This window comes from Pinus tabuliformis, chromosome X (assembly GCF_031772625.1).
Source record: "Pinus tabuliformis cultivar Carrire ecotype Pingquan chromosome X, CPIR1, whole genome shotgun sequence".
In the NCBI taxonomy this organism is placed as follows: domain Eukaryota; kingdom Viridiplantae; phylum Streptophyta; class Pinopsida; order Pinales; family Pinaceae; genus Pinus; species Pinus tabuliformis.
Window position 1 is genome coordinate 874,884,467 of NC_142308.1, and position 15,454 is coordinate 874,899,920.

Sequence of the window (15,454 nt, forward strand, 5' to 3'; positions counted from 1 at the left end):
TTTATGATGAGAATGCCTAATCCTAAAAATTAAATCACATGAAACTCTTGTAATCTTTCCTTCATGGGCGAGGCGATAGGAAATTAACATTGCCCAGCCACAGTCATGACCATTGGTGTTTTCCCTTGTAACTATCAAATTATAATAAAATATTTATTAATACAAATAAGGCATAGATTGAAGTGAATTAGGAAAGTGTTTTAAGACATTGGTTTCAAGTTTATCTGGAATTTACTTAGGGAAGAGAAAACCTCTATATGTAGCGTTTTAAATCTTGACATTTTAAAGTAATTGAAGGTAATGAATGGCATTTTCAACTATAAAATCCCTGTGAATATTGGTATTGCATGAGTTTGAAGTTTTAAATGAATTGAGGACTGAGATGGAACAACTGCAGCAAGGAATGATAAACATGCAATGCATGTTGAATGCTTGCATGGATATGTAGCTAGAATTGCAGCGTTCTATTAGGCAGGAAGTTTCTGCTCCTCTAAATTGTTCAACCCAAGGCCAAGGTGAGTATGGTCTATGGAAATATGATTATGAAAACTGAACATGTTAAGATTGGGGTGAGGACTCCTTGAGATAGATATCACATATAGCAATTTTTTTTAGTAGACTTTTGTTGAACTCTAGCCTGAGAAAAGACAAGATATGGTGAATTGTATTGAAATGAACACAGATGAAAAGTTATGAGCCTTGAAATAGTAATCAGGGGGGATTACAAAAGTATATTCCAAAATAGATGAATTGAAAAGCACATGCAAAACCACATAATAACGCGAACATGAAGGAGATTACAGAAGACCTAGATATAACAATGGATATGACATTTTACGGCCTAAAGTAGTAGAAAACAAAATTGAAATGTTTTTGTCTTTTAAATTAGGCAAATGGATGCCAGATATTTTGATGTTTATGCTAGTTGACATAGTAATTGTCCAATTAGTGGTATAGTTAAGTCATCCTATATAAGTCAGGGACTTGACACTAGATGCAGTCGGTCTCTAGTCAGGGAATTGGAGGATCGCTTCAGTTGGGACTTGTTTCAGAATAAGTGAATTGTTGAAGGTTGAACCAAAGGTCATGGAGAGTGATAACTCTTGTTATATGTTGTAAAGAGAGGGGGTCATGCCGAAGGGGCACTCACCTGAATATTGGTGTTTTCACTTTGTAAAGAGATGGGGTCATGCTAAAGGGCTCGAATTTTGGTGTTTGCACATTATAAAGAGGGGAAATCACACTAGAGGGCCATCCTACCAAATTTTGGTGTTGTGATATAAATTTTTGTGTTTACACTCATTTGTTAATAAATAAGGTTGCTAGTTGTTTCATGCAAAAAACCAAATTTTGGTGTTGTGATATAAATTTTTGTGTTTACACTCGTTTGATAATAAATAAGGTTGTGAGTTGTTTCATGCAAAAAAATGATGTTTGGTTTAATTTTTGAAGTATTAAAGAAGATGATGAATGTGGAAATACTTTACTTGGTTCTATAGTGTTGTTATGATGATCAAAGGCCTTAGTTGCTTTTTGAGTCCAAGAAAATGCATCTTTTGTAAGTAATGTTGTTAGAGGTGTTGATATTCTCCCATAATTCTTAACAAACTTGCAATAATACCCTATCAACCCAAGAAATCCTCGAAGATGCTTTATGGTTGTGGGGATTTTCCTTTCCTTAATGACATTAATTTTGTTAGGGTATACCTTAACACCATCATGACATACAATATGACCCAAATCTTCGACCGACTGTACTCCAAAGAAACATTTGGAGGTTTTTGCATATAATTGTTTCTCCTCCAATATTTTGAGCACCCTGTCAACATGTTGAACATGATCCTTCCAAGACTTTTTGTAGATTAGTATATCATCAAAAAATACTAACATTTTTTTAAGGGTGGGTTTGAAAATGGAATTTGTCACACCTTGAAATGTCGAAGGTGCATTAGTAAGGCCAAAAGGCATGACCAAAATTCATAATGACCCTCATGATTTCTGAATGTTGTTTTTAGAATGACTTCAGTCTTCATTCTAATTTGATGACATCTTGAATGAATATCCAACTTGGTGAAGTAAATTTCTCCATGTAATTAATCCAACAATTCATTAATGACAGGAATGTGAAATTTATCTTTAACAGTGAGCTTGTTGAGATCCCTATAATACAGACGCATACTCTATGATCCATCCTTCTTGCACACCAATATTATAGGAGCAAATAAAGAACTTTGACTAGGTTGAATTATACCAACCTCTAGCATTTCTGCAACCATACGATCAATTTCACTCTTTTCGACATAGGGACATCTGTAAGGTCTGATGTTTGGAGGAACACTTCCTAGAATCAAATTAATAGCATGATCATGATCACGAATAGGTGGGAGACCTTGGGGAGTCTCAAATACCTTGAAATGATTGTCTAAGACTTTTTGGAGATCTGGACAAATAGATGATTTTGATGTTTGAACCTCTAGTGAGAATAATTGTGCAATTACGCCTCCTTGTTCTTTCTTTAGAAGTTTTTTCATGCCATTAGAGTTGATTATCTTTCCCAGTTTCCTTGCGGTACCCCTTAATTCAACTTCCTTTCCTTCCCAAAAAAATTTCGAGAAAAGTTCTTGAAAAATAAAAGTGATCGTCTCCAAAGATGGTAACCATTAGATTCCTCGTAAAACATTAACATCACCCATTGGAATGGAAAGAATTGGGCTATCCAATACATATTCCCCCATGGTTAGCTTGATATTATGGAATTTTTGAGAGAAATTTATAGTTCCTCCATTCACAACCATCACTTGACACTCTGGTGTTGGATATAGGAAGCAATTCAATTCATTGGATATCTTACAATGAATAAAATTAAGATTAAAACCTGAATCAATCAACACTATTACCTTTTTCTTCTTGATAAATCCTTATATCTTGAGTGTTTGAGGAGTGGTATTCCTGCCAATTCAGTGCAAGATATGGTCAAATACTTTTCTTCTTTATCAGGGGTTGGTTCTTGGTGTATATCCTCCTCTTTTGATGTTTCTTGTTCCTTTTCTTCCTCCTCTTCACAATCTATGTAGAATAATTTATTCTCAACACATTATGAAATTTAGTGTATTTTCTATCATAATTGTAACAAATCCCTTTTGCTTTTTTTTTCTTCTAATTGTTGCGGCATAAATCATGTAGGTTACGAAGGCTAGGAGTATCAACACTTCCATCTTTATAGTTGTGAGTGGTAGATTTCCTTGTTGCCATAATTTTGCTTTCAACTTTTCTTGCCACCCTGAATGCCTTCGCCAATGAATCATGGTACCAAAGGCGAACTTTGTGTTGGATGATATCCTTCAAAGTACCTATGAAGACATCAATCCTATGCTCTTCTAGAGTATCAATTACCCTGATATTCAATTTTTAGCATTCCTTAATGTGCTACGCCATTGAACCCTTTTGTTTGAGATTTATCAATTGGCTAAAGAAGGTGTTTCTCTTTGTATCCTCATAATGTGCTATAATGTGAGAGAGAGAGAGAGAGAGAGTACAATGGTGGATTTTATCTCCTCGCATTTTACTTCTTATGTAGATGCGCTTTTTATTGCCACCTCTATGCACATATAGTGAAGGATAATCTTAAGGATAATCTTAAGTGATTTGAATTTAAATAAGTGGTGGGGCGTATGGATGGAATATTAATGGGAGTGGGTAGAAGAATAAATGTGGGAGGAGAATCGATTGACGGCAGACACAAGAAGAACAGAAATAAAGGATGAGGTTTTGCGACCAAAACATAAACGTTGTTTTCCCACATGTATTTGGGGAAGAAAGGAAAAAGGCGAATATAAGAGGGGCAGTGGGCATTCATAAGCACGACCTTACTTGAACAGGATCTGTTCTATAGGTTGTACGTCAAAGTCTGCGTAGATTCCTATTCAGACAAGCACAAAAATCTGGAAGATGAACGATGGCTCTCGGGCCAGAGCGCGAATGCTGTGATGGTTGGGGGTTTCCACTCCTATCCTTCTCCCGATGAACGTCCCGTCTGTGACATTTCCAGTTCCACACGGTGAAGGCCCGAGAGCGTTCTGACGGATTTACCCAACTTTTTTGTTTTCCAGTCTAATCTATTTTCCATTTCCGGTGAAGAGTTTTTATTATTATCTATTTTCCGTGAAGGAACCTGCGTTCTAATGGTTTTTAATTTCCATTTCCGGTGACGGACCGTGCGGTTTTTAATTTCCAGTTCCCTGCGGCGGTGAAGGACCGTGCGGTTTTTAATTTCCAGTTCCCTGCGGCGGTGAAGGACCGTGCGTCTCACGGACGGTTTTTAATATATTTTCCATGAAGCCGGCCCACACATTTCAATTCTCCACAGCTGGTGTTATTTACTTTAATTTCAATTCTAATTCATCGCTGGGCAGCCACGCAGAATTCTCAACACCAACATCAACATATAAACAAGGTAAAACTAGCTTTTGCAGAGAGAAATTCCAAGGGAGGACCTATACGAAGACCAGCTTTTCTAGCTTCTCTCTATCTCTGTTTTTGCTTGATAGAGAGAGAAACATGTAATTTTATTTTTTTTTAATTACATTTTGCAGATGCTCTTTGAGCATTCGTTCATACCAATGAATAACTGGTTCCCAAAAAGACAACTATCAAAAAATAAAAAACAATAAAAATGAAAATTGGGACTAAGTGAAAATACATAGTTACTATTTTCTTCCTTCCTCCTTTTCCACTTTTTGCTAGTCTCCTTGATTTAAAACTGGCAATTACAATTTCTATTTGTTTCTCTTCTACTTTCATTAGGGTTTCCTTATTTGAGTCTGATCTCTCAGATGCATGGGATTGTTTAAAACCTACCATCTCCTTTTCAATGGGGATATCCTCCTTCTACAACCTTGGGACTGATGTTCATGATGCTTCAAGGCCTTTCAGGTTTGGTACCATTATTCCTTCTTGTTTAACTCCTCCTTTTGCTAATATTTCTTGCGGATTTTAATTTACTGCATTAATGGGATTACCCATTTCCTCTTCGTCATGTTCTGATAAGAGATGTTACTATGGAAACTACCATCCCTTCGGATTTTTGGCTTGTTTCTTTTTACTTCTTGGATCCCTCTTTTGTTGAGGGCACACATATTTTGTAAGTGTCCTATCTGTAGACATATACGACATTTAAATGTCATATTTTCAAAATCTAAAAACTAGGTCCAACACTGATTGTTATGTATCAGATGAATGTTGTTATAGGCCATTTTGTCGCATCTAATCAATAGGCCCGCAAACTGGATCAATCAACATCCATGAACACCTTGTCATCACCCCCACACACAACCCTAAGCATGACTCTTCCAAATACCTGAATTTCTGAGTTTGACTTCTTCAAAACAATCCTTTTAAGGCCCAATGCACCCTAGCCCTTTCGGTACCCGCATTCAGCAGCTAGTTGCTCCATATTGCACCTGCACTGATCAACAACACGCCGTCCCTTGTTGGGGGTGTGTTGATTCTATAAATTCGAGAAAAATAAAAATTCCAAGAGTTGTTTCAACCATTTACTTTGGATAAGAACTTCGAATCCTATCTAATCCTACCTTGGATATTTCACCTCTTATCCCTTGAGCTCATCCTCCCATCAAGAGTGGATCTCAAGCCAAGATTGGTAAATGGATAATAATTCCTAAGCCACCACACTCTCCTTTAAATTCACAACCATCTACAACATCAAGGTTGGCTTTTGGAGACCTATCATGCCCTCATGTTGCTACCTTGAATCTAAGAGAATCATCATCTCCATGCATTAGGGTGGCATTAAGGTGTGGTTTGTGATGAGGAAGGACAAGTCAACTTGGGGAGATCTCTATAAGATCAACTACTATTCTTGGTTGTAAACTCTCTCCTTTTCATATTAATACAAAGAGTATACCATTTTCCTATATATGTTATGTTATGTTATGTTTACATTCATATGTTTCAATGCTTCGTTGATCCATTAAATAGAGTAATTGGATAATGCTACATATATGTCATAGATAGTTGGCTTGTTGTGATTGTATGTGCATGTTCTAATTATAGCAATCAAAGCTACGATTAGAGCTTACATGCCGAGAGGAGAGAAAAGATTGCAACAGATTCCACGTAAGCTTCTTTCCATCCTTCAATTTCTCTAAGGAGAAATTTCTATTCTTTGCTTTTTTGTTGTTCTAGACCAGTCCACTAGGTCTAGGCAAGATAATTCTGTCCATAGTCATAAATTTTGCACAATAAACTGGCGACCATACTGGGGAAAGCTTCTTTCCCTTAGTGGGTTTGTTGTCCTTAGTACTTGATTCACCTCTTCAACATAACTCCATTGCCTCACTCAGTCTGAATTGACCTTAGGAAGACCTTTCACTGAGCTTCATTTGATTGTTTGTGTCAGAACATGACCTTACCTTGATCAATACTTCCCTTGGTCTGGAGATAGAGCGTTGTAGTGCACTTTGGCCTTCTTTGCACCTACTGTGACACCCTCCTCCCACATCTACCCAAGCAACCGACCAGCCACAGTAAACATGCGACGAGAGGCTACTATCACATGATTCGACCTCCTAAGTCACGTTAAAGAAGTGGAACTGACCTCCTAAGTCATTTGCTTCACTGTCTTTTCTCTGTGTTCCGTCCTCCTCTCAAGATTCTGGTGTCCTCTTCCCTTCCCTATCTTCTATCTCTGTTCATGGCTTTAAGGCCATTCGTGCCCATGTCTGTTCAGTTCCTCTTCCGCCTCTGTCGAATCACCTTCTGCAGCTGCGCTTGGAGTTCCCTAGCTCGGCGTCATCATCGGCTCACAGAGAGTGGCCACATGTCCTCGTGTAATGCGCCAGCCTGCTTTGTCGATTCAATTCTTCAGTTACATCGTGGAATGAGTCTTCCTCCACCATGGCGGTCAAAATAGACCTCAAATCCTTTACAAACTGCAGCTTAATCCCTCATCGATTCTGCTTCCCCATCAGGCATGATCTCGGTCGTCTTATCTGGGTCCCCCAGATCCAACACCGTTCTCTAATTTCATGCAATTGATTTGCTCGATCATTAGCGCGCGATGAACGGCGGTTTTCTCTCTCCTTCGCTCGCCACGCGTCGATCGCTAAATGGGATCGCTCCAATTTCTCCAAAACTGCTTACTGTTTGAGGGCACCCCAATCAATATCGCCTGCTTTTCGGAGCAGGTCCCGCCTTTAGATTTTAGCCCGTCTTCCTTTTTCCCTACGGTTCTCCAGCTCCCCACGCGACCGAGTCTCATGGTTCCCCATTTCGAGCCTTTTCGCCCATAATCGCGCATCAAAATCCACCTCCGTTTCCCAATCTAGGCCTCCCATGCAGTCTCCATGGGCCTCGATTAGCTCGCTTTGACCGAGGTCCTCGTCGTTCCACGCTCGCTGCCAGTGCCACTGGTTCAAGGGTGTTTTTGATCACTATTCTGATTTCTCTGATGTTCGTCCTGACCTGATACAGTCATGGTTCCTTTGACAGTTCTTTATGGATCCAATTCGGATCACGACCTTCCCATTGAAAAAGCTTTTGGACCACCAAAAGTTGGTTTTCAAGCATCAACTAAGTGAGGGTATTGCTTTCTCATTTGCCCAATCTCCATCCACTTTGCACTGCTCAGCTTTGAACCTTTGAGCCCAACTTTGAGGTACTCCACATCTCCCCTGCGCGTCATCCTCACCTACCAGCATTGTGTCTTCCTGCAATTCATTAAGATATTCAGCTAGCAAGTCATCAATAGAAGGCAATTGACTTTGCTCTTCAGGGTCCTCAATCATTGAAGGTTCAAACAATCTCAAGCAATCTGCATTTACGACTGAGTAGATGTGCATGTAAGCTGGTAGATCAAGGCAAAAAGCATTTTCACAAATATTCTCAAGTATCCTAAAGGGTCCATATCTGATAGGCTTTAGCTTTTTACCTTCACCTTGCATTCTATCCTTGCTGATATACAGCCAGGCCTGGTCACCAACTTGAAAACTATGCTCCATGCGATGCTTGTCATGCCTAGCCTTGTACTTGGCTTGGCTCTTTTCCAGCTATTACTGTACTGCCTGGTGGATCTCTTAGATCTGTTCAATGAACCTAGTTGCCTTGTCCACATCACTGTGTCCATCAACCATGGTATCTTTACCAAAGACAAAATCCAAAGGAGACCTTGGTGTGAAACCAAAACAGGTCTCGGAAGGAGATCTCTGTGTGGAATAATGTTTTGCTCTGTTGTAAGCATGCTGCACATAACACAAGTGTTCATCCCAAAGCTTAGGATGTTTGCTACAATATCCCCTCAGTAACTGGATCACTGTCCTGTTAACTACTTCTGTCTGGCCATCTGTTTGTGGATGAAAAGCTGTGCTTTTCTTTAGTTTGGTGTCCATCAGTTCCCACAGACTCGACCAAAACTTCCCCACAAATTGGGTGTCTCGATCAGATATAATAGAATTGGGTAATCCAAAATGAACCCATACATGTTCAAAGAATAATTTTGTAGCCTGTTCAGTTGTAATCTGTTTATTACAAGGTATCAAAATACACATTTTGCTAAACCTATCCACAACAACATATAGATAATCATGACCTTTCCTAGATTTAGGTAGTCCTCCAACAAAATCCATGGAAACACTTTCCCAACGGTGAGAAGGAACTGGCAATGGAGTGTACAAGCCTAGTTTTCTGTTGATGGGCTTGCTTTTAGCACACATAGCACACCCTCTTACATATCTAGAAACTGTCTCATTCATTTTCGTCCAATAACAAAATCTTTGCAGCTGTGAAACTGTTTTACTTACCCCAAAGTGACCTGATATCAGAGAAGTGTGTGCTTCCCTAATTGTCTTTACTCTCTCAGTTTGGGGAATGCAGAGTTTCCCACAATGGTATAAGATTCGGTCCTTCACATGATAGTCTAATTCTTCTACTCTTTTGCCTTGACTCAAAGTTGCATATACATCTTTAAAGTCCATATCCTGAGCATATTGTTCAATGTAGCTCTCATGTAGTACATAATTATGCTTAAGTATGGTGGATGCATTTATAATGGATCTAGATAACATGTATGCAACCTTATTATGTATGCCCTTTTTATATCTGATGACTAAATGAAACTCTTGTAGAAAACCCATCCATATGTAATGTATTGATTGTTGCAACTTAGTTTGTGAGTGTAGATATTGAAGTGGTTGATGATCAGTATGTATCACTGTCTCTTTGACCATTAAGTAATTTTTCCACTTTTTCACACTCTGAACTAATGCATACAATTCTTTATCATATGTAGGATAGTTAACTACTGCAGGATTAAAAGTCTCAGAATGATAGCATATGGGTTTACCGTGCTGTGTCAACACTGCTCCCATGGCATAGTCACTGGCATTAGTTTGGATCTCAAATGGTCTTTGTAGATCTGGCAGTGCTAATACAGGTGCTGTACTAATCTTTTCTTTCAAGGTGTCGAAAGCTTTCTGATGTTTTCCTCCCCACTGAAACACCTTATTCAATCTTGTTAAAGCATGTAAGTGAGCTGCAATTGAGGAAAAGTTAGAAATGAACTTCCTCCAATATTGTGCTGCTCCTAAGAAGCTTCTCACTTCTATAGTAGACTTGGGTTTAGGCCAGTTTACAATGACTGCCACTTTAGAGGGATCTATTTTCAATTCACCTCTCCCTACTATATGATCCAAGTAGTTTAGAGATGTTTTGCCAAATTCACATTTCAAGAGTTTAACATAAAGTTTTTCTCTTTTCAAAACATCTAGTGTCTGCTTAACATGCTTTAAATGTTCTTCCCACATTTTACTAAAAATCAAAATGTCATCCAGATACACAATAACAAAATCATCAAGAAAAGGTTTGAGTACATCATTCATTAATCTCATGAAAGTAGTAGGAGAATTAGTTAAGCCAAAAGGCATAACCAGCCATTCATACAATCCCTGCTTTGTTTTGAAAGCAGTCTTCCATGCATCTTGCTCTGCAACCCTGACCTGATGGTATCCACTGTGCAAATCCAGCTTAGTGAAATAAATAGCTTCCTTTAAGTGATCTAAAAGATCATCTATGCGAGGAAGGGGATAACGATTTTTTATTGTTATCTTATTCAGTGCTCAGTAATCAATGCACATTCTCCACGATCCATCTTTCTTTCTCACCAAAATGATTGGTGACCCACATGGTGATGTGCTAGGCCTGATGAACCCTTTCTCGAGCAACTCCTGCACCTGCTTCTTCATTTCAGAATTCTCTAAAGTAGACAACATTTTATACATGTGGCTACAATAGTTGTTTCATCTCCTGAGTCTGACCCCAAATATTTCTGAATAGTTGTAGCAGTCTTCTTCTTCTTGCCCTCGAACTTCTTAGGTCTCAGCTCTGGATGCAGAATCCAACAATGCTCATCATCATGCCCATCCTTTTTACAGTGAGTGCATGAAGCTTTGCTTTTCTGTGCAGTGTTAGCCTTCCTTGCTTTCCCCTTCTGCTTTCTTTTCTCCTTGCTCTTGCTTGTAATGGGTTGGGATGGTCCCCCAACTTCTGAATTTCCGTTCTTTCCTCCAGATTCTAGATGAGTAGCTTGTACAGATACCTCATCTATACTAGTGGGATTAAACATGAGGATGGTATGCCTCATGTAGCTGTGTAGACCACCAATGTACTTCAAAAAAGTCTCTGGTGAGTCTAATGAAATACCCAACATCAATGCTCTCTTTCTAAATTCTTGAGTATACCCTTGCACACTTTGCCCTTTCAACTGCCGAAGAGTTTGCCAACTCATCATGGCTTGTTGCATGTAGGCCAATGGATAGAACTATTTTTTTATTGCAGAAACAAACTCACTCCAGACAAAGATAGTCTTACCATGTCTTTTCATATCAGCTTGGGTTCTGCCTTCCCACCAAACCAAGGTAGTGCCTCCTAGGTGTAGGCTTGCCAACTGAATCTTACTCTTGTCTGAGTCTATGTTCTGTACCCTGCAATACACATCAATATGTCTAATGCAATTGTCCAACTTTTTAGCATTTAGCTCTCCATCATATATAGGCAAATCAAACTTAACATCTAGCTTGATCAAAGATGATTTCTTATTATGCACAGGGCTATTAGGAGGTGTAAGAAAGCTTTCCTCTTTCCCTTTTCCTTTGGAGTGGTCATGGAAGTGAGACTCATCTTCTTCTTTATCTTGCTTAGAACCTGATGAATCTTCAACCTTATGCTTTCTAAAGTCCCCATACATTTCTTCTACCATAGACTTTATAGCTAGGAAACTTTCTATGAATTGAGGGTCTGGCCCCACAGAACCTTCCTTTGACATTGTCTTCCGAGGATAGACTCTCCCAATTTCAGGATTAGTTTCCACCAACTCTCCTTCTCCTAATTTGAGCTTTGATCTAGTGAGCATTTAATAGCTAAACCAACACAAGCTTGTCTAACCTTACAGCCTAAAGCTCTGATACCACTTGATCTGATAATCACCCTATGAGTGACCTCAGTTAAAGATTTATTGAATAAAGGTATTACAAACTCATGTGCTAGTGTGTGTCTATGTTATCTAAGCAACGAATTGATCAGATTGCAAATACATAGACACTTGAAATGGAAAGACAGCAGAGAAATACAGTAAGCAAATACAAGAACACAAGAAATTAATAAGGATTTCACCCTATCCTCCAGGGCTACATCTCCAGTCCAGTTCTCAGTGGTGGCCATATTTTATTGTGTCTTAAGCAGAGAATTACAATGCAGGGACTAAATATAAGTCTCCTGAAACAAGTTTGCTTGGCAGGGTGGTTCTTGGATTCCCCAAGCCACTGGAGTGCACAGACTCTTTTACCTACTAGCTCTTTGACCTCTTTGGTCTACAATGGAGAGATCCCAATGTGGTGCTCAGTCGAACAGATCTTCTCTAGGATGGCTTGAATCTCTCAAGCTCTCTGGTGCTCGACGCTTCCTTTGGTCAGCTCAGCCCTCTGTCTTCTTTCTGCTTTTGCTTCACTGTCTTTTTCTTTGTGTTTCGTCCTCCTCTTGGGATTCCGGTGTCCTCTTCCCTTCCTTGTCTTCTGTCTCTGTTCATGGTTTTAAGGCCCTTCATGCCCATGTCTATTCAGTTCCTCTTCCGCCTCCGTCAAATCTCATTTTGCAACTACGCTTGGAGTTCCCTGGCTCGGCGTCATCATCGGCTCACAGGGAGTGGCCACATGTCCTCCTGTAATGTGCTAGCCTGCTTCCTCGGTTCAATTCTTTAGTTACATCGTGGAATGAGTCTTCCTCCACCGTGGCAATCAAAACGAAGCTCAAATCCTTTACAAACTATGACTTAATCCCTTATCGATTCTGCTTCCCCATTGGGCGTGATCTCAGCCATCTACTCTGGGTCCCCCAAATCCAACGTCGTTCGCTCATTTCGCGCCATTGACTTGCTCGACCATTAGCACGCAATGAGCGGTGATTTTCTCTCTGCTCTACTCGCCACGCGTCGATCGCTCCAATTTCTCCAAAACTGCTTACCGTTTGAGGGCGCCCCGATCAATATCGCCTGTTTTTCGGAGTGGGTCCTGCCTTTAACTTTTAGCCCCTCTGCCTTTTGCCCTACAGTTCTCTAGCTCCCCACGTGACTGAGTGCTCGTGGCTTCCCCATTTCGAGCCTTTTCGCCTGTTGATGCGCGATTAGCTAATCGTGCATCAAAATCCACCTCTATTTTCTGAACTGGGCCTCCCCGGAGCTAATTCAGCTTCCCGCGCAGTCTCCATGGGCCTTGGTCATCGTGCTTTGACCGAGGTCCTCATCGTTCCACGCTGGATGCCATTGCCATGGTTCAGGGGTGTTTTTGATCACTGTTCTAATTTCTCTAATGTTCGTCCCGACCTGATACAGTCATGGTTCCTTTGACAGTTCTTTATGGATCCAATTCGGATCAGAGGTCATAGATACATTGTTCATTCATTTACAAGTAAAAACATGATGAGATCCATACATAATTGTTGTCATAAAACGTATACATAACCAGTATAATAGGGACATAAATATCAATGAAATCACAACCATATACACCACATATAATCCATCATAACACTCATAGAAATACTAGGAGACATGACCTTTCATTAATGATGCAAAATCCAAACCTGGGATGGGACTTCCACGTTCCATTTGACCGTAGAATGGCTGAGCTAAATCTCTCTTCAACCATTCACCCCCATGCCATATTCCAAACATGAATATGGGATCTCATAGCACACATCAATCAAAACTCATCCAGGGCTTCCAGAGGCCATCCACCTCAACCCATCGAACAATGATTCCACCTCACAGTCGGACATCACAAAACCATCATCAAATTGGTCTCCATCCAAGCCTTCCAGGGTGTCTCGAGTTTTTGTTCAAACCAAGGCTTCCAGGACTAGTAACTCAACCCACAACTACCGCTAGGCTTCCAGATAGTTTGTCCAACCAAGGCTTCAAGGACTAGTAACTCAACCCACCAAGGGCTTCCAGAGTGTTTGTCCAACCAAGGATTCCAGGACTAGTAACTCAACCCAAGCTTTTACAGGGCTTCCAGAGTGTTTTTCCAACTAGGGCTTCTAGGAACTAATAATTGAACCCAAGCTAAGGAAACATGAGAACCAACCAAAAACACAACAAGGAAATAAACCCACAAACTCCATGGCTATCCAGGTAATGGCAAGGCTAGACAATCCATTGTCGATCTCGGCCATTCTCCATGCCAATGACAGATCAAAACCAACAAACCACATGCATGCGCCATGCATGCCAAAACTAGTGAGGAAAACATTCATGCAACTTGGTACCTACAAGCAAATCCTATTGTAGCTGCTGATCCTAATGCCTTCTTGCACTTTCCTACTCTTCCTTTGCCTTCATGCTCCAAAAATCCAAGTAAAACACACCCTCCATTGAAGAGTGCTCCAAGAAAACTCTGTCTCCAAGAGTATGAGAGAGAGAATAGAATAGAAGAGAGCTCCACAAAACCCTATCAAAAAACGGTACCAACTGATCCTCAAAAGCCTTTTTATCAACGAGGCCTCTATTTTATTTATTTTCTATTATTTTCCTTCATTTTCCTCCTCACATGAAAATTGTGACCTTTCACCTTCATTTTCTCCTAATTTCCATTAGTTTCGTAAATAAATGTGCCAAAATGCCTTTTTCCCTTTCCAAAGCCTTAGCCATTGCTTTGCCAATTTCCTTAGCCATAATAAACCAAATCAACACCCACTAGGATGTTTCCCCCACCATTCATCTTGAAATACGTGTCCCACCACCGTGGCCTTATATATATTTTTACATGGAATTTTCACTAGGGCTGTTACAGAACCCTTCCCCTTGGGGGAACACCTTCCTTAGTGTTCAATGACACCTATAACCAACAAAACTGTTGAAAACAAAACATGCTACTCATGGAGCTTTATAGCATAACTCGTTACAATATTTACAATGACCATATGCTAAAACATGACAAACATACCGTTTAGTGGAGCTTTATAAAACAACTCATTACGATATTTACAATAATAACAACATACACATTTGCTTCAACCAGCAAATAATCATACTATCTATGGAGCTTTATAAATCAAGCTCGATACAATATTTACAATGATATATACATACACATATGCACATTTTCTCAACCAACAAATAAAAATGATACGATGCCTGCATCTGTAACAAGGGAATCTAGAGGCTCACACCTCCACCCTCAAAGTAATACCAGGATTCACCTCCTTCCCAGGAAGTCCAGAATCCACTGCAAAGTCAAATCTGCATCCAATGTCCAATGCTATAATCCCGTGCCACTTATCCTCTCAATGAACAGTTACCAACTCATTGTTCTAGGTTGCACTCCCAATGTGCATCTAATTCCATATGGAAATGCTAATGACTAAAACAAATCCATCCCTGGTCTTCCCTTCTCTGCTATGCAGTCACTCGGGAAATCTGGTTAATCCCCTTCCGTGCAGTCACTCACCTTCCCAGTTCCGCTAGCACCCCCATCCTGGGCAGTCCATCCCTTGGCAAAGGCTTCCTCGCATCGGAAGATACAAAAACCAAGGCATATCTCTGCCTTAAAACCATCATACCAATCATAACATGCTCATGGAAATCAATGGACACTATTGGGTACCAGTGTCCCACAATGTCCCTGCTCCTGATTGCTTTACCAACATACTGCTGCTTGTTTGAATTCCTTTGTTGTTATTGTTATTTCTTGCAGTTGATTTCAACCACCCAACTAGGCATTTCCGTGCTTCCTGTACCAAGCAGATACCTTCCATTTGATTTAAAAATAAATTGAAATAACTTCAAATTATACCTAATTGGTAGCTCATCAATAAGGTACACTTGCAATTTTGTTTACTTCCTGTCACAACAAGTCAAACTAGCATCTTGACCAAATCATCATGTATAAAC

The 15,454-nt window shown here is 40.0% G+C and overlaps 1 non-coding gene across 1 annotated transcript; it reads left to right on the forward strand.

Moving 5' to 3' along the window:
• Positions 1-3,860: 3,860 nt before the first annotated feature.
• LOC149142494 (small nucleolar RNA U3) lies at positions 3,861-4,086 on the forward strand. Its single transcript, XR_016265356.1, has one exon. It is a non-coding gene; the product is annotated as a small nucleolar RNA U3 (small nucleolar RNA).
• The last annotated feature ends 11,368 nt before the right edge of the window (positions 4,087-15,454 follow it).